At 42.6% G+C, this 20,815-nt stretch overlaps 1 protein-coding gene across 1 annotated transcript in view; it reads right to left on the bottom strand.

Annotated features, from left to right (window-relative positions):
• Positions 1-20,815, bottom strand: part of LOC131067385 (25S rRNA (cytosine-C(5))-methyltransferase NSUN5) — a 246,450-nt gene that overhangs the window by 103,666 nt on the left and 121,969 nt on the right. The window lies entirely within an intron of this gene.

A 20,815-nucleotide genomic window follows, 5' to 3' on the forward strand; every position in this document is an offset into this window, starting at 1 on the left:
AGACGGATCAGTAGATTTGCAGTATGTTCCAACTAAGGATCAAACTACAGACATCCTCACCAAGTCTCTAAGCCCAAATATGTTCGTCAAATTTAGGGGGCAACTTGGTGTAGTTGACAAATTGACCATTAAGGGAGGGTGTTAGAATTAAAATTTGTTCTTACATCTTCAATGGTCAATATTGTAATATTAGCATCGTCTTAGTTAGATTAGCTAGTTTCCTTTTCTGTCATCTATGATCGATTGTTTCTTTTAGAAACATCGTATCCGTAATTGCTATATATACATATCATTCTTTCAGTAATAATCAAGCAATTACCATTTAATTAACAATCTTGGCATGGTCTAGGTAACATTAAAGCTCTAATTAGCAATTAGGAGATAAGTTTGTTTTCTAAGGATGGCAAGTGATGTAATTTAAGGCAAATTCATCTTATATAGGAAGTTGGCAATTGCAAGTATTAAATAGAAAGGTCCAATGTACATTGGAATGAAATAACCATACAAGGTCTTATCTTTTCCTAGGCTCATTAGAATTTCATATATCAAAGGCCATTCGAGCACTCGAGCTTGTTATAATATTACAGATTTAATCTCAATCATCCCATTATTTTGCCTTTGGACTCCAGATCCATCTTCTAATTGTTCTTTCACTAATGGAATAAATCAAATCCATTTTTTTGACTAATGCTATAAATGTGTGCAAGTGGTGTACCCTTGGCCCATCAAGAAATAATGCTTCATGTAACAAGTTGAACTACATCTGCTTCCTGATTCAATCTAGAATGCATCAAACGAAAGCCCAGCTGGTTTGAGGTGAGCAGAAGGAAACTATACATTTCACACTCTAAGTCTAGGTTCTGTTTTTATGAGTGCTTGGAAACATGTAGTAGCTATTGGAACTCCTAGAGGTAGAATTCAAACTTGCATGGACCTAGCCCACCTCTAAATGATGCCATGGTAGCAACTAAAGGTAGGGGTTTATTATAACCGTGTCAAGGACACAAGCTTGTCCCCGTGTTCTCTATGACCTCTGCCATAATATCTTCTTTAGTATTTTATCCAAAGAGTTGTAGTTCAACAGTAATGGGACAATCATGATAGCAAGACATGATTGAATCTCCTAATGCAATAAACTCAGCCCATGAATCCAACAGACATGAAAAGGTCGTGGTGTAGCAATTATGGGTTACATTCAAGTGTGACCCATGATTACAAATCTTAAGAATACGGTTTAAGTTTACCCCACATCATGCTAAAGGCAACCCACAGCACTCACCTAAGATTTATTGACTGAAAAAGAAAACAAGGAATGACTCCAATGTTAATCCACTTTTGGAAGGCATACCAAACTAATTGCACCAAACTTAACCAACACAATGGTTGTCATTATTATAATTGATTTATAGTCTTCATCACTTTACTAACTGCTTATTCCGCAGTAGCACAATTTAATTCAGAGAAGGTGTTTACTCTTATAGGGAACTTATTAACTACTGTGAAAAGTAAAAAGAAAGATCATTTACAGAACATAGAATAACAGAATGTAATAATACCAAATACAAGTGTTTCAAAGGATATTTCATTCATTACCATATGCAATGTGTACAAAATCAGAACTGGTTCCCAAGACAACAATGAGTACATATATACCTTCTGACGGTTGGTTAAGATTACCAACCACCAAGATCTGCCAAAACAACTACCCATCAGGAACACATGACAACATTACATAAGCCGACTACTACTTACGTAATTAATACTTCCGCTAACAACATAGTTATTTATGAACACTCCGCATAAGCTGCCGACTACAAAAGGGAAGCTTAAGAAGAATGTTTACTTAAGTATGTAATACTAATTAATAAATCATGTAAAATAAGAATTGTAATGAGTAGTTACACATATCACTAATCACAATGGTGGATGGTTATTATCAATTGCCACTGAATTTCTATCGGATGTTGTAAGTAGCCTAAGTGAGTTAGGTTGTAGTATACAGAACATCAATATCCAAATTATAACACCAAAGCATAGTAACACATTAGCACGGAATCAAGAACACACAATACAATATAGCACGATATATTCATGTAACACAGAATTCTATATTATATTCCTTTCCACTCCAATGTCCAAAATGTGCTACAAGTTTACAATATAAAGAGTTTGCGGTTGGTTAGGCCATCAACCATCAGGCAACTAACTACCCGTAGATATAACTTAATACTATTGTTTTCTTTTAAAGTATTACAAAAGCCTTATTTACTAATTAACTGGCTTACATCATCCCCCCCCCAAAACTTGTTCGTCTTCCAGACGAACACCACAACAAAATAACAAAAATTATCTACTTAGAGGGACAAGAGGACGTCCTTGTTCCCGTAGTGGTCCGCTCTCAGAGTATCTTCAGATCCCTTTCAGCAATGAGTTGCTTCTCCCAAGTTGCTTTCAGAAGCCTGAGTGCATCCATTCGGTCTTTCTTAGAGGAAGCCAACTCCCGTTCCTTTTCTAGTCGCATGGTTCTCTCTTGAACCATTTCTTGCTCTAGAGCATTGATCCTTTCTTTCAACTCACTCTCGCGCTGTAGGGCTAAGGTGTGGTCTCCTTCCATTTTGCTCGCTTTCCAGGTCATCCCTTGGAGCTGTAAGAATGTAGTACGGAAAGTCCATTCCATGGAAGTGAGGGTTCTCATTACTTCCTGATTACCTCCTGTATGCCCACTAAGGATCTGTGGTACTCCCCATTTTGCTACTATTTCTAGAGTTCCCGTGTTGGGCCAACCTTGGTTCCTAATTTTCTCTGAGAACTCCCTCTCGCAGCCTTCTGTCATAAACGCCAGTAGTGCTTCCGTTGCTCTTACTATAGCAAGTATATCAAATCCTCGAGAATGATCTATCATCCTCTCCGTGGTTGTCCTCATTACTTCCAACTCGGAAAGAAAATGCTACGCAACCGGTTCCCACTCTCGGATCCCCTCTGCTGGTGAGGACGTACTGTGCCCTTTCCCAATTTCTTCAATCCTCAGGCTCTCCTCCTGCTGGTCAGGCCCCAGCCATGGTGAAGGAGGTGGAACCTCTATGTCCATCTGGAATCTGGCCAGTAGGCTGTCTATTTCTGTCTCCATGTCTGTTTCCTTGGTCCCCTTTCCTCTGTCTCCCTCTAGCTCTTCCGATTGTATTTCCTCTTCTGTATTTCCTACCTCCACGGTTGCGAGCGGATCGGTTATTGGTGCCACTACCAATGCGACAGCTCTAGCCGCTTCCACGCCCCTGGGTGTGTTTATATGGAGAGTGTGGGCCCCCGCACTGTGTCTCCTCAAGTCTATTAACTGAGATGGGGTCCCTGTGACCCCAGGTACCAATTGTGCCATGGTGGGAATCTGTGCTGGCTTGAAAAGTACCTTTTTCCTTACTCCCCATCCTGGTACGGCTGGTATGCCCCCCATACGGCTTTCTGTCTCTACCTGCTGCCGACCTACTACATGTCCTCCTTCCTGTTCCATGCCCATTGGCTCCAATGTTGGAAGTCCTGTCCTACCCTCCTTATCACCTTCTGGTCCGTGGCTTTGCTCCATACGGAATTCTCCTTCGTCTTCCTCTGAAGATGATATGTATGTTTCTTCTTCCCCTGTCTCTACCTCTTCCTCCTCTTCCTCAGAGTTATTATCTTCTTCTCCTCCATCTTCTATGCTCCCTGCCAGTTCTTACCTTGCTTTCTTCCTCAGTGTTGTCTTTGTGGCTACTACTGTAAAAGTGTTCAGGTGTAGCCAATAATACATGGCTGGCTTGTAGGGCTCCACCCGGCTTGAGGCCACAAACCCTCCTCTATTTTCCAACGCCACTTGAGTTCTCAATGCTTCCAAGAAGAGGGCAATGAGGTGATAGGGCACATATAGAGTTTTGTGTTTGAGGAGCATGGCTTCCTTTACTCGGCTAGAAAGGACTCGGCCCCAGTTGTAAATTTTGCCATTACTTAGTCCGTACATGAGGCGTAGCATCCATATTGCAACATCGGATGCTCGGCTTGCTGCTGTTAGCTTACTCTTCAGGATATCCATGACACATCTCCACTCTGGTGAGGTGAGATAAGATTTCTTCAGGCCCCTTCTATTGCTATTTTGCCATAAACTGCCCCATTGCTCTTCTGTGAGTGTATCGCCGCAGATGTGTTCCAGCAGCCACTTCTTTTCTTTTGTAGGCATCCTTGCTAATGGTTTCATAGCTGAATCACCGCTACTGGGAATTCCGAAAACCTTGTTGAATTCCTTGGGTACATAAGAAATCACCACTGTCTGTCCCAAATAGTCAATTACTAATCTATGCTTGCCCTGCTCATACCCATGGACCATGGCACACAATATAGGCTCAAATTCTTTTAGGTTGAAGATGGGCATAAAAATGATTTTATCAACCTCTGCTTTCTTCAGTGAACTCTTTAGGGGGTGGTCCTCCTCATTGTTTTCCCACCACCTCCTTGTTGACGTGTATTTTATACACCATCATACACAGAATAAAATACCAATAGGCATCTTATCCTCTCTTGAGAAAAAGCCTCTAACTGCTGAAGATTCGCATAAAGGATCAGTTAGGAAGACTCCAAGGTTCTGGTTAGTAGGGTCTCTACGTGTGGACAAGCTTCCAGCGGTATGATGTGATTTGCTGTTTCCTTCAAGGGGTCTTACACATTCCGAAAGTTCAAGATTTTACTAAACTAAAGAAACTTTTCAAAAATAACAAAAGAGTAGGGTTTTCAAGAAGTCTAATCTAATCTAACCCTAAGAATGACTTCGTATGGACAAGACTTGGCAAGATTCAACCAACTTCAATTTTGCCATAAGATAACAACTCAATTGAAATTAGTGCGATCTTCTAAGGTAACAAAATGATATTCAATGCATCAAAGATCAAGGACACTACCACGAAAGTACATATCCAAGATACAATAATGATTGAAGATTAAGGGATTCAAGGTATTCTCCAGTCAACCACGCAAGGCATTCCTACAATCAACAAGAAGCTAGTGGTTTGGATTACAAATCCTACCAAAGATCAAGTCTCACACTATGTCCTTCAAATTAACACACTACCTTGATTGAGCATGATTCAAGTAGATTAAACAACCATGAAGATAACTAAGAAAGTTGCAACAAAACACCATAACTTCAATATTTTATTGATTTCCAAGTCATCATGTACAACAATTGCTTGAATTCCTCTCTTCAAAACTCAATCTTGCTACACAATAAAATTGCTTCTAACTCTAATCTCTCTAATACAACAAACTTTCTGAAATCTAACTATTGACTATTACTAAATGAAATGAAAAATGGGGGTATAAATAGCATCCCCAATTACAATGAAAGGTCCAGATCGAAAGTAGATCAACGGTCAAGATCATGACACCTAAACCCTAATTAGGGTTTGTTACAAATGGCCTCCTTTTTACTGAACAATATTAAATACATAGCCAAATATTAAATTTGGCACAAAAATCTAGGAGACATAAACCAATGACAAATAAGATGCCATGTCATCTATAACAACCTTTCATCTAGAATCTTATTCCCTTTCCAATGTTCTTTTTTGCCATATGCAATGAATCTTGTCACGATTCCTTCGATTTCTGCAATTGGAATCTCGGGAAGATTCTTCATACTCTCTTCCAAGTGGATGACCTGATCGAATGCATCTAGAAGAGCTGCGTCCCAAGTAGATTCAAGTTCCTTCGTTCTTTCAATCAAGAGCATGGTGGCAAACATCTGATCATATTGCTCATCTGTAACATTTGCGTCCTTGCAAAAGATGACCTTGATTCTACCCTCTAATTCCTGCATATCCACATCTGTCTCGACCTCGATCCTTCTGCCAAGAATGGTACGAAGTACCTCAAATACTCTGTCCTGGATCGGATTGATCACCTCTTCAACTTGGCCACATCTAACACTGATGTCCTCGAAGAAAACACTCTTCATATGGAGTAAGGTTGACCACTGAAACAAACTGTGAGATTCTCCATCCAAGATCTTCTCTTGCGCTAAAACTTTCCTTGATGTGTGTCTAATTACCTTCAAGACAGGAATGATGACATCCTTGGTATGGGCAAATGCAGCTACTGTTATCATCAAATTGTGGATTATCTCAAGAACTTGAATAGCTTGATGAATAATCTTCATCATCCTTGTTACAAATTCTATGGCCACTGTATGAGATCTATCCATCCAATTACTTGTACGTTGGACCATGTTCCTGAATCTTTCTGCTTCATCGATTGATTGAAGTGGAAGTGCTTGCACTGGTGATCTAGTTGGATCCTGACGTCCCAAAGGTTCATTGATGTGACTGAAATATGCCCTCCATGCACCGACCTCTCTCTCAAGCTTCCTATTCTTCTCCATTTCTTCTCTAAGCTTGTCCTTTAATGCTTCAAATGAGTCGGTAGCATCATCTAGCGTCTGCTCTACTGTAGATGGTCCTAACTCAAATGTCTGTATGTCATATTCCTCTGCTAGGATCTCACCTTCATATTTGTCTACTGCTGGTGTAGCTATCTGCAGTTTTCTGGATCCAGTCTCATCTCGAATCATCTTGGACATCTTGGTAGCCTTTCTCTTCTCTGTTACTTCGTGTGAACGTCCAACAAGGCTCTGTAAATCAATTGCACTGTCCTCGTCCTCTACTACGATCACCTTAGTTAATCTTTCCTTCAACCAATCTGGGATAATCGATCTTGTTTCTTGAACTTGAATCTCTTTGTGCACTATTTCTTCTTGTCTGGGAGGAGATGCCATTTCATTGTCTTCTTTATCTTCATCCAACTCATAGTCCTGGAGAGACCCATCTGGTGAACCATGTTGTGCCTGTCCTCCTTCCTGCCTGTCATTCTGTACCATCGACTCCATGGATTCTTCCACTTGAATTGTTCTCTTCTCATGTCTAGAAGAAGTACCGGATGATCGATCTCTGTTAACCTCTTGTTTCTTCTTGGAAGATTCTCTCTTTCCAGGTCTCTCTTTTCTCTTCGAACCTCTTGGATGGAGATTGCCCTCACTGGCACATCGATGGTTACCTTCACCTGAATTTCTAGGATTAGGATTGCCTTCACTCACACTAGCTCCACCTTCGGCAGGCTTCTCTTCCAAAGTGAAAGACATAGCCATGCCTTGTTCTCTCAACTTCTGATGTTGTACGTCAACCCATCTGCAAGTACAAGACAAGACTGGTGCCATCAAAGTATCTAAATCCACGACCTCGGGCTCATTCCAATCCAACCTTATTGTTTTGCTTTCTCGATCATAGGATGACTGGATATGTCTGCCACTGTCCTGAGCTTGGTCGGCCACTCTATAAATCCTGCATTTCCTGATGAAATCCAAAGGCAATCTAGAATGCATTTTCCGTTTCACTTCAAGATCATCTAAGAGATTCATCATAAAATCTTCTATTTGGTACTCATGTCTAAACTTTCTGCCGACTGTCTCCTCTAAATGTCCATGTGGATCAAAGCTTTCTCTCAAAGTAAAAGATGAAAAAGAATACAAGGCTAACTCCTTCTCTGCGTCATCCATGGCTAAAGCATTAGGACATACCTCAACTGAATTGCCCAAAATGATAGGTACTGGAACTCCATTCTGATGTCTGTGTCTGAATGCCCTCGCATATGCTGCCAACTGTCTTGTTACTTCAAGTAACACAATTCTGTCTGTCGGATATCTCGGCAACATGTATGGTGGTAAAGGACATCCATGCACTCTAATATAAATGAACTTGGGAAACTGAATGAACCAAGCACCGTACCTCTTTATGAATTCCTGTGCATCCTGAGATAATCTGTTGTGAATCCCACCTTGCAACGTCCTTGTGATGTTCATCGTGAAGGTATCATTAACTAACTTGTAGTTACTTCCGGGCGGATGATGCAAGTAGGCATAGGAATCGCAAGCTCTGACCTCGCCGGGTCCTCTTCCAATCACTCCTCTATGAGGTAGTCCTGCGTACTCAACACTCCTAATCAAGGCATAGATGACGTATGAACTCATGTGGAAGGACTTAGTAGCCTTGAGTCTTCTCAACTGTACGTCCAAGCAATGGCTAATCATCCTAGCCCAATGTATCGTACCTTTCCCTTGAACGATCACCTGGATGAAGTAAAACATCCACTTCTCAAAATAGAAGGCGTGAGGGGCTCCTGTAACTCGGTTGAGCATGGTAATCAAATCTCTGTACTCCTCCTGGAAATCAATCCTGTGCGGTGTGTTCGGGACCTTGCTCAGACGGGGACGACTCTTGAGTAACCAGTTCTTATTGATTATGCTTAGACAAGCATCTAGATCATCTTCGTACATTGACCTGGCTCCTTCTATGTTCTTGTATATCATGTCCCTGTGCTCTGGAAGATGGAAAGCTTCACTTATAGCTTCCTCTGAAAGGTATGCCAAAGTGTTTCCCTCATTGGACACGATCGTCCTGGACTGTGGATCATAATGACGAGCACACTCGATCATCAACTCATGGCACTGAATAGCTGGAGGAAAGCCGGCCGCCTTAATGATGCCACTCTCGATTATTCTCCGGGCGACAGGTGATGGCTTGCCAATGTAAGGGACCTCTCGAAACTTCTTCGTGCTGAAGTTACCCAAGTTGGTATCTCCAATGTTGCTCCACTTCGACACGATCTTGGTCTCCACTTCTTCGGTCTTCTGATCTTCTTTCATGAGAGCTGAACGACTGGTGGATGCTCCCGCCTTCGGGGTTGCCATACCTACACAACATTTCATAATGAGAAGCTAGATTTTGCAATAAATAACATGGATTAGAGAGTAAATTTTAGGAAACTTCATGATAAGTCTTTGAGTTATCATTTCCTAAAAATGACGATTGAGCTAGGAATTCAAAATTCAAAATTTCAAAATCTAGGTAATGACGATCAACTAATAAAACAATAAAGCAAATATCGCCATACCTCAAAAGAGAGCTAACTCTAGAATGCAAAATGAAGAAAAATTCGCCTAGGCAAAATTGATATTAGATAGCTTCGATGTGATCTTCAAATCAACGTTCTTCTTATCAACTTCGCCACCCTTCAAGTATTTGATGTGATCTCTAATGCATTTGACAAATTCGCCACCTTTGGTATGTCCTTGACGTGATCTCCTCTAAATGATCGATCCTTTGTCAATTCGCCCAAGTGAAAAATAAGTTCGCACTCCTCAAACACAATTCGCACTTTCTCCTTCAAGATCGCATGTAAGAGATGATAAATGATGATGTAAAAATGACGATCTTCATCTCCCCTTTATAGGCGCTTTTCACCATAATTACCTTAGGCCAACTTGTGTAAAAATAAGGCAATTTAAATGATTTTTAAATAAATAATAAAGGCCGACCTCTAAAATACCAAGCGCTCCTTTTGATTTTTTTATTAATTTAATAATTAATTATTAAATGCCATCGTTATTATTTAATAAACTTCGATTTTTTATAAGGCAAAATAATTAATTAATACCAAGCGCAATATTTAAATGCCATTTAATTGAATTTTCAAAACATATCGAATTTTAGCATTTAAAATAAATTCAAAAATACTTGCTTTGGGCGCCAAAACTTGAAAATGAAATATACATACCTCATCGCCCTGGTCCCTGACTGAGGGACAGGAGCGATCCATCAATTTGGTCTTGGTCTTTGCATTTTTGACGTCCAAAGTCTTCATTTCCACGTTCAAATCGACATTTTAGCTGGGTCCTTCGAGTTTGATTGACTTGTTTGTGCGAAGGAATGTCTTTAAATGTAATATCGCCCTGGTCCCTTGGAGAGGGACAGGAGCGATCCTTGTCTTCTAGCTTGAAATTCATCGTTTTTTATTCTAACTCTTCGTTCATTGCCTTCCAAATGGCGTTTTAGACCCTTTGCAACTTGTTTTGTTATGATCTTCGAAGAATAATAGGTGTTTTGGCAAATATCGCCCTGGTCCCTTGGAGAGGGACAGGAGCGATCCTCATAATTTCTCCTTGACCTTTGTAAATTCGAGCCTCAATCATCTTTGTGAAGGACAAACAATGCTATTCTTTGATTCCATGCTCATTTCGCTTGAATTCCACAAGACATTTAAACGTTGGAAAGATCATCGCCCTTGTCCCTTGGAGAGGGACAGGAGCGATCCATGTGTCTTGGCTCAAATTTGCAAACTTTTGATCTTGGTTCTTTGTTCATTGCCTTCGAAATAGCGTCCTTGATATTGCCTATCCTTGCCTTGTCTTGGTTTTGACGGGACATGAGTGTTTTAGTAAAAATCGCTTTGGTCCTTGTCCAAAGGACAGGAGCGATATAGGCCTTTTGTACAAATTGGTAGCATCTTAACGTGCAACACTTTGGTATATGACCTTCAAAAGACGCCTTGAACCTTTTACGACCTTGTAAAGCCTTGACTTAACGTGATTTTTGCATGAATTGATCAATATATTCAATATCGCTCTGGTCCCTTCCTGAGGGACAGGAGCGAACTTCAAGTTTTTGGGTTCATGCTTGCGTTCTCCAACTTGCAATCGTCTTCCTTGGGTAAAACGTAGTCCCTTGATCCTTCTTGGTCACTTGATGCTTGTTTAACTTTCGAAATCTATGCCTTTATGCAAATTTCGCTCTGGTCCCTTCCTGAGGGACAGGAGCGAACTAGGGTATTTTGTACAAATCTTTCAACGTTGACGACCCTTGATGCTTTGTGCTTGATGGAGATGCCTTAAGACGTCCTTGCCACCTTGCTCTCCGTCTTAGAAAGTCTTGAATTTGGAGGAACGATAGTATAATCATTATATCGCCCTGGTCCCTTGGAGAGGGACAGGAGCGATCCTGCTCTTGTGGGCTTTATTTCACTTTATCTCCTTCAAAATTTATCTTCAATGGTCTCGTAATGTTCCATTCCATTTACCCATGCCTTGGGGTTCTCTCAAACTTGGCAAAAAAATCATTTAAGACAAAAATCGCTCTGGTCCCTGCCTGAGGGACAGGAGCGAACTTAGGTATTTAGGTCCCATGTTGATGTTTGATAATCTTCAATTTGTCTTCAATGGGTTCAATTCATCTCCTTTCTTCCCTTCAAACTTATAACTTGCTTGATTTTCGTCTGGATTTTGCCTTATGAAGAACTTCGCTCTGGTCCCTGGGAGAGGGACGGGAGCTACAAAGAACTTCGCCCTGGTCCCTGACTGAGGGACAGGAGCGATTTTGGCATTCTGGGTCATTCTCCTTCATGATGGCACTTCAAGTTATATTCATTTGATAAAACATATCTCCTTGGACCTCTTCAAATCGTCAAATCATTAAAATCCTGCAAGGACAAGGTAATATTTGATTTGTAGCTCCAGTCCTTCACTGAGGGACAGGAGCGATTTTGACTCCTGCAGGCATTTCGTGTTCGTAAAATTCTTCAATTTATATTCAACGGAAAGATCACGCCATTCTTCATCACTTGCAATTCGGAATTCATCTTGACTCTGCAGGGACAGTAAGATATTTGAAAACTAGCTCCGGTCCTTCACTGAGGGACAGGAGCGATTTTGCTCCTACAGGTCAAAATATCATGATTTTGCACATTTAATCACTTCACGAGGCAAAAACAAATCATTCCCAATGCCCGGGATCAAAAATCAAAAAAAGTCAAAATTTGGTCAAAATTACTCAATTGGACAAAAATTCACATTTCATCATCAACACTTAGACAAATTTAAGCTCAGCACTCAAAAATTCCAATTGAAAATAGACCACTCTGGCGAATTCATTTCATTCAAAATTGCATCCTACAAAAGGAAGCTCAAAAAGCTCTCAAAATTGACTGGATTCTGGCCTAAAAAGATGGCAATTAAAACCCTAAGGCTTGACCCTAAATCCAGACAACTGACTGACTAACAAAACCCTAAAAACGAAGCGAAAGGCGAGCGAAAAACAAGCAAAAAGAGGGGGTCCCCATTTGCAATGGGGCGATGTGTGAAATGGTCACAACACTCCTACACTCGCTTCCAAGCACTCCTTCAAACGTGACATTCTCCACATTCACCTGTTCTGATGCCCTCTCTTGGCTTTTCTTGCTGGTTCCTGGCATGGCCACTGCTTGCTTGTTAGAGGTACTGGCCTTGTAATTTATGTCGTAACTTCCCGTTCTAGGGTTGTCGTGACTCCCTTTCACCATCTCGTGCGTGTATGCTGTTGTACCCGAGGGTTGTGGATGTATACTCTGTGGCTGAGGTGTTGCATACTTTAGGTGTCGCGTACGCTGTGTACGCTGCGATTGAAACTCCACCCGGTGCCCAAGGTATACACTGTGCCTGGGGCCTATGCACACGGGAAGCTGCGTACGCCGTAGCCTATTCACGCCACCCCTCCGGCTGATGGTTGCGTACGCTTCCCCCTTCGCGTCGCCTTCTCCCCCTTCGCGCTGCTACTTTGTGTGCCACCGCGTACGTTGCGTCCTTGTTCCACGCTGCGGCTCTCCCCCATCCCGCGTACGCTCACTCTGCGTCCCTGCACACCACAACTCTCCCTTACCCTGTGTACGCCGCGTGTGGCCTTCGCTGCTCCACTTCCTACCTGCATCCTTCTCCCATTCCTTCCCCCGGTTGTGCGTACGGTGGCATGCCTGATGTGCCGCCTTGTCTCCTTGTCGCTCTCCTTCACTCTTTTGGTTTTAGCATACACTAAGCACTTCACGATTTTCTTATGTTTTTTCCTTGCTTTAATTGTTAATGTTTTGTCTTTATTTTTTGATATTTTGCCTTGGCCTTTTATTTTTAAATATTTTTGCCTTGTATTTTTTCTTATTCTTTTTCTCTCTCCGTCCTCTTCTCTCTTTGTTTTTTCTTTGTTCCACTTTAATCGACCTTCCCATATTTCTGTTTGGACTTTGTGGAAATCAGCTACTTTATTTTTTTCCATCACCATCACTTTGTCCTTGTGACCACCTATGGGTTCCACCATTTTAATGGCCACCATATTAATGGCTATTGATTCCCTTTCTTTGTAGATTTTTAGTTTTGATCCATTTACTGGATCCCTGATGGGACTGTCATCCAGGTTAGACAATTTAATAGCTCCATTTTTCCCCACCTCCCTTACCTTGTATGGTCCTAGCCATCGAAGTCGAAATTTACCTGGTCGGAGTTCATTACGGCCATTGTACTTGAGTACCAGCTGCCCCGGCGAGAACTTCATCCGCCTTAGATGTTTATCATGTCAAGCTTTTCTTCTGTTTTGAGCCACTTCTATGGCCCATTGTGCCATTAGGCGGCGCTCATCTAATTTTTGCAAGGTCATGAGTCGTTCCTTAAGGCTTTCCTCATCCCCCCATCTGTTTTGTACCGCTATCCGCAAGGTTGGCACAATGTATTCTGCTGGCATCACTGCCTCTTGTCCATACATAAGCTGAAAGGGAGTGTGTGTCGTTGTCGCCTTGTACGTTGTCTGGTAGGCCCACAATACTGCAGGCAATCGCTCTTCCCAGTCCCCTTGCTCTACTCCACACGTCTTGTAGAGAATAGATACGAGTACTTTGTTGGTGGACTCCGCTTGGCCATTCGCCCTGGGATAGTACGGACTAGACAATGCGTGGAAGATCTTGAATTTTGTTGTCATATTGCATATCACTTGATTGACAAAGTGTACCCCCCTATCACTCGTGATTTGCAGGGGTATCTCGAACTGGGTCACAATGTGTTCATAGAGAAACTTGGCGGTGCTCAAGGCTGTGTTGTCGGGTAAAGCTCTGGCCTCAGCCCACTTAGTGAGGTATTCTATAGCCACCACAATGTAGTGGCATCTATGCACCTTGCTCGTCCTAAGTGGTCCTACGAAATCCAGTCCCCATCTTTTGAACAATTCCTGTGGTTGGGACGGGAAAAGAGGCATGAAGTCTCATTTGAGTGGCTTACCTGCCCTTTGGCATGTGTCGCAGCTGGTTACCCATTCCCTCGCATCTACATAGAGTGTAGGCCACCAGAGCCCTGCTAGCAAGATTTTTCGTGTCGTGGTATCCGGCCCCATATGTCCTCCCGCTAGTCCTTCGTGAGATTCTCTTAGGACTCCAGGAATTTCTTCCTCCAAGACACATCTTCGCAGGATACCGTCCGGGCCCAATTTATATAGGAGCCCTTGGATCAATTGAAACGTGGTGCTTTTTAGTGCTAGCTTCCTTCTCTTGCTTGGGGCCATGTTGCCTGAAAATGTTGTTGTAGAAAGATACTGCCCGAGTTTCTCGTACCAAGAAGGTAACACGGCTATCTTGAATAAATGGCCATCAGGGAAATCTTCACTCACTCCTCCTTCCGCTGGCTCCCCGGATTTTATTCTGGATAGGTGGTCAGCCATTACGTGACTTTTCCCTGGTCGCACCACGACATTGAAAGTGAATTCCTGAAGCAAGATCAACCATCGGCTTACCTGTCCTTGAATAACAAGTTTGTTCACCAGGTACATGAGTGCTTGGTGATCCACGAAGAATGTGAATGGTGTGGCTAAAAGATAATGGCGGAACTTTTATACTGCATATACCATTCCCAAGGCTTCCCTTTCCGTGGTGCTATAATTTCTTTCTGCCTTTGACAGTAACCTACTAGCAAAATATATTGGGTGGTCCAAGCCTGAGGATCCAGGTTGCGTTAAGGTGGCTCCAATTGCAAAGTTAGAAGCGTCCACATGTACATGAAATTTATTCTCCCAATTAGGGTATGCCAAAATAGGTGCACTTACCAATCTGGTTTTGAGTTCTTCGAAGGCTTTGTTCTGCTCCTTGTCCCATACAAATGGTTCCCCTTTCCTTGTTAGGCGTTCAAGTGGAAGGGACACTTCTACGAATCCTTTAATGAACCGTCGGTAGTACCCAACATGGCCAAGGAAGGATTTTATCCCTGTAACATCCGTTGGGCTATCCATGTCGAGGATAACTCTGATCTTATATGGGTCTGTTTTTAACCCCGCCTTACAGACTATGTGGCCGAGTAATCTCCCCTGTGGCACCAAGAACTGACATTTCTTGGGATTGAGTGCAAGTCTTGCTCGTCGGCACCGGTCCATGCATTCCCCCAGTATCCTCAAATGGTTCTCCTTATCACTATATACTGACCAGTCGTCCAGAAAGGCCTTGAAGTTCCCCGTGGCCATTTTGTCAAAAATGTGGAGTATAATCCTCTGGAAAGTGGCTGGGGCGTTGCATAGCCCAAATGGCATACGGTTGTACGCAAAAACTCCATCTTCTACAATAAATGTGGTTTTGAGTTTGTCCTCCTCCGCGATGCTGATCTAGTTATAGCCGGAAAAGCCGTCCATGAAGGAGTAAATTTCATGCCCCGCTACCTCTTCGAGGATACTATCAGTAAATGGTATCGGGAACGGGTCCTTAATGGTTACAGCATTTAAGCTTCTAAAGTCCACGCAAATGCGGATCTGGTTTCCTTCCTTTTTCAGGGAAATAACAGTGGGGGAAACCCATTCACTAGTTTGCACCCGGAAAATGATCCCAGCCTCTAGCATTTTTTCTATCTCTTCTTGCACCTTGGCCGCATAGTTCTTATTCATGCGATAAGGGCGTTTCCGCACAGGCCTCGCCCCCTCCATCAAGGGTATTCGATGAACACATAGTTCTGGGGGTACTCCCTTCAGATCCTTATAAGTCCAAGTGAACACATCTTTATACTCCAAGAATATCTTGAATGTCGCCATCTTTAGCATAGGGTCCCAGTCATCTCCAACCATTATTACTCTTGGGTCCTTTTCATCCCCCAGGTTGGTGCTCTAGACCTTTGGTTCCTCGTATTGTACCACCTCTTTATCAAATTGATGTGCCGGGGTTCTCTCTACCTCTACCCCTCCTTCCTCGTATTCAGCAAATTGTCGCGGGTAGGTGTCATCGTTTTCCAGCTCAAGAATTTCTAACACATTGCACTCTGGCTGGAAGATCTCATAGTCCTCCATCTGCCAGTGGAATAGTCCACTGAAAATTCGTCTCATCTTCTGAGCAAATGCCGAGGCGGAGTACCCCTTCTTCATTCGGCTCTATCTCACCTTTTTCCCTTGCAGTATCCTCCTCTGATCCGAAATCTGAGGCCACTTCTTGACTCACCTGCTAGTTTCGAAGGTCAATGACATATTTGTTCCCCTCACTTTCAATGGAAAGGGTACTTTTCTTCCAGTTATGGTCTGCTTTGGCCGTGATAAGCCATCCTCTTCCCAAGAGTGCATCATATCCCTTCCGCTCCAACGATATGACCATGAAATCTAAGAAGAAGTGTTGTGTCCCGATGGTTACCTTTTGGCCCATAAGCGTGCCCAATGGTTTGATGCCATGTTGGTCAGCTCCTACTAGGTGGAAGGTAGGTGGCCACAGCGTTGGCTTTCCCAAGGTTTTCCATGTTTCTTCAGGTAGCACATTTACAGCAGACCCACCATCTACAATGGTGTTAGTAAGCCTGTACTCGAGAATCTCCATTTCTACTACAGCTGGTGTCCTGCCTACCCCTACTGTCATCAACATAGGATCGTTGGTCTCCTTTGAGTGGTTCCTTTCTTCCATTCCCTCCCTGTGGCTCGGCGTCTTCCCCTCCTTCTTGGTCTCCTCCACTTGGTTTATAGCTATCCGCAGTTGTGGTAGTGTCTGCAACAAATCCACTACGCAGACCGGCATGGTGGTTTGTAGCAGCTGTTTCATTATGGTTGCTTCGGAGTCGGTTCGTATGGTGTTGGTGGTTTTGTAGGATGTTGTCTTTCTCCGTTCCTCACTCATTTCCCTTTCTACTTCCTCTTGCGCCTCCTTTAGTCTTTCCTTTTCTGTACCTGGGTTAGGGTATATTAGTTTTCTTGTATGGAATCGGGTAATGGCTAGTACCTCTGGTGCTAACCGTACTACCTCCAGCATTTTCACGCCTTTCTGCCTTGGACATTCCGCATCTTCATGATTGCCCGGCCCACACCATTTACAGAGTAGCCCTCCCCCTTGTCCAACACCACTCTAGCAATCACGTGCAAAATGGCCCCATTCGTTACATCGTCGACATTGTATCATTGGTCTGCCTTTTCCATCGTATTGGATGCGACCCCGTGGGGTATTATTATTACTGTTGTTGTTACTCCCCCTCCGACTGCTCCTATAGCCACCTAGTGATGCGTCGTATTTGCGTTCTTGGAGGGTGTAGTTGGTGGTGTTGCCTGCTCTTGGGTATATAGTACTTGGACGCTCCTTGCCTTCAAGTTGTAGGGGCATTGGCATTCCTTAATAGCATGCCCCAACACTTGACAGATGTCACAGAAAGCTTTCTTTCTTTGGGCAGTTGGTTTTTGTGTGTCCCTCCAGTTTGCACTCCGTGCACCAGAGGTCCCTGCCCTCCCTACTTTCTTCCTTTTGCGTCCGTATTTCCCGCATCATCAATCTCATATCCTTCCGGAGTGCTTGTATGGTTTGTGATTCTTCCTCGCTTTCCTGATCACTACTATCCTCATCACTTGTGCGCTTCTTGCCTTTTGATGTCTTGTTCTCGCTTTCAATATCCATGGCTCTATTGTAAGCGTCCATGAAAGTAGATGGAGGTACTACCTTCATCTTTTTCCGCAGGGATGGTTGCAGACCCTCGATGAATCATCGCTTCTTCAACCCATCGGCTGGCGTATTGTCCATTTTTCCAATTAATTCTTTTAGTCTGCGGTAATAGGACCGTACGGTCTCAGTCTTGCCATGTTTAGTGTTGTATATTTCTGCGACGATCTCATCATCGTCCCTGAGTAGCCGAAACTCCTCCTCAAATGCTTTGGCCAGTTTTTTCCAAGTATCCTTTGAAGTGGTGGGCAGGTCCGTGTACCAGTCAATGGCAATTCCACGAAGGGTGGCCGAAAATGCATTCAGCCAGTTATCCTCATCATCCTCGCCATTGGCCTGCCATATGGTGACACGGGTTTTACAGTGGCGAACGGGATCCTCTGATCCAAGTCCGTTGAACCTGGGAAGTTTCTGTTTTTCGGGGTTGTGTGCCATCTTTCTCGTACTCCCTGCTTTACTTTGGGAATTGTTGATTGACTCGGTCGGCGCGATTGTTTGCTCCCAATTCTCACTACTTTCTATTCCCTGTGGGCTGTCATGGCTCTTGTCTCGGTAGAGTTTCAAGCACCTTTCCAGTTGCTCCTGGATACGCAGGGACCTTCTCACTATGTCTTCGTGGCTCCCTTCTTCTTCCTCTGGGGGTTGTCGACTTCGATCTTTATTGAGTGTATTTGGCATTAATTATTGGAACTACGGTGATTTCGTCGCGGAGTGAAGTCCCTTTGTTCTTCTTCCCTTCAATTCCTTTCGCTATACTGTTGAAGCACTTGCTGCCTCCGTTGCTCCCTCCGTGTGTTCTCTCGTTCCTCTTCATGTTCCACGAGTACACGTGCCAACAACTGTGGAAGGCTACCCAAGAGATCGTGCACGGCCTGGTTCACGTTGAGTTCCGCCCGTACCGTACCAGCCAAGACAGCGCTCAATTCCGCTTCTCGTTGTACGTACCGGTCCACGGAAACGTTCCACGCATGAATCAGGTCTTGTGTCAACTGATCCTCCCTGGTTACTTCTGTATTATCCTCTATGTCACTGTCTGTCACCAGGATGCTTTGGTCGAATGGACAACCCATTATACTTCCATCCCACCAGCTTTCCCTCCTGAGACCTTCAGATTCGACTGAGGCAACAGCGCCAAAATGTAAGTAGCCTAAGTGAGTTAGGTTGTAGTATACAGAACATCAATATCCAAATTATAACACCAAAGCATAGTAACACATTAGCACGGAATCAAGAACACACAATACAGTATACCACGATATATTCATGTAACACAGAATTCTATATTATATTCCTTTCCACTCCAATGTCCAAAATGTGCTACGAGTTTACAATATAAAGAGTTCGCGGTTGGTTAGGCCATCAACCGTCAGGCAACTAACTACTCGTAGATATAACTTAATACTATTGTTTTCTTTTAAAGTATTACAAAAGCCTTATTTACTAATTAACTGGCTTACAGATGCTTTCACTATGTCAATTCTCCATTTGTTTGTTGTCTTTATGACAAAGATTAGACAAAAGATCTTTTGACAAAATATCTTTGTAAAGAGGCTATCTGAAAAAAACACCCAATATGTGGCTGTTTCGTAGTCATAAACAGCCCTACTCTCTATCAAAAGAAAATCAAATGCATGTACAAAACCATATAGTGATCTCTAGAGTTAAACATCAAGAGCACATGAACAGATATCTTTTTGCAATGTCTTGATTCAAATTATGTTTGTTTCCAGGTTTGATGCAAGTGGAATGAACATGCAAAGGACCTGAAGAGGGAGTCAAAACATCAATGCGTGGAAGGAACATTAGCTCACATGCAACATCAAGATTTCATCACATAAGCAAAGACAAGAGCCCAAGGAAGACATTGCAACATTCAAGTCTCAGGCTCATGCAAGGAAGCTACTCGAAGGAAAATATTTCACAAGATCACACAAGGAGTAAGATCAATGCATTCAAAGGCAAGAAGGAAGCATCAAGCATAAGCATCACAAGGTCTACATCAAATGCAGCACTAAGGTGGAATCCCAAACAAGAAGATGAAAAGCAAGATGATCAAGAAGAATTGCAATCACACACTTGACATAAGTTACAAGGATCAACCAGCTAAGGTGGCACCCAATCATCACTTATCCAATCACATCATTTCAAGATAAGGCGTTCAGATTCAATGTGTCTGACTTATCCATCAAAGAGATAACTACCACATGTGGGCACAAAGTTCGATGCACCTACCATCATCATCTATTGGTCAAATAATTCAAGGAAGGACATGTGTCCCATCAAATGTAATTTTGGCATGGGTCAAGCATTAAATGCTTTGTAATGGGTGTAACAAACCCTAATTAGGGTTTTTATCTTTCAATCTTGGCCATTGATTGTGAATCAATCTAAGCCACTCAATTGTAATGAGAGCACTACATAAGGCTCCACTTCTTCATTTGTAAAGAATAATAGTGAATAAGTTAATAGAGAGTCAATAGTTAGATAGCAAGCAGATAGTTAGAGTAGAGTAGGAAGAGAAGGGAAAGATTGTTGCCAAGACATTGTAAGAAGAACGTAAAACTTCATTGAAAATATGGTGAAATTCATATGTTGATTCAGAAATTTGCAAGGTCTTTACTTCTCATTTGTTTTCATGTTGTTTAGATGAATGGAAGAACTTTGTGCATGATCAATGGTGAAATTCATACATCCATACTACTATCAGCTTGGTGATTGTAAAGTGTCTTGCATAGTCAACTAGGTCTATCTTAGCCAAGCTTATCTTCAATTGCTCCTTCTTCATTGATATGCTTCACCTTGAGGGTATCAATGCTTGTAGTGGTGATTTCAAAATCATTAGCTATCCCTAGAAGACTGCACTAGCCTTGTGGAGATGTTCCTTGCATGTCAAAGCAAAGCTTAGTTGAATTTCATCAAAGATTGTCCATTGCTCTTACATTCTTAGGATTAGAATAGCTTTCTAAACCCTCTCATTTTCCTTCTTTTTTAGTTAAGTGAAATTTCCTCGTTCCAGCGCTATTCAAAGCACTCATGATTCAACATAAGTCCACCTTGTGATTCCAGCAATATCACATCAAACAACTGAGTCTATCCAAGAGCACGTCAAGACCTGACATTCGAGAACCATGGAGTCATCTCATTTGATCATGCAACTTAGCATTTGCGAGGATTTTGCTTAAGAGAGGATAGGATACTTAGTATTTTATTTTGTGTTGCATAGTGCATAAAAACACCATCAAAACAA

Source organism: Cryptomeria japonica, chromosome 6, assembly GCF_030272615.1.
Source record: "Cryptomeria japonica chromosome 6, Sugi_1.0, whole genome shotgun sequence".
Taxonomy (NCBI): Eukaryota; Viridiplantae; Streptophyta; class Pinopsida; order Cupressales; family Cupressaceae; genus Cryptomeria; species Cryptomeria japonica.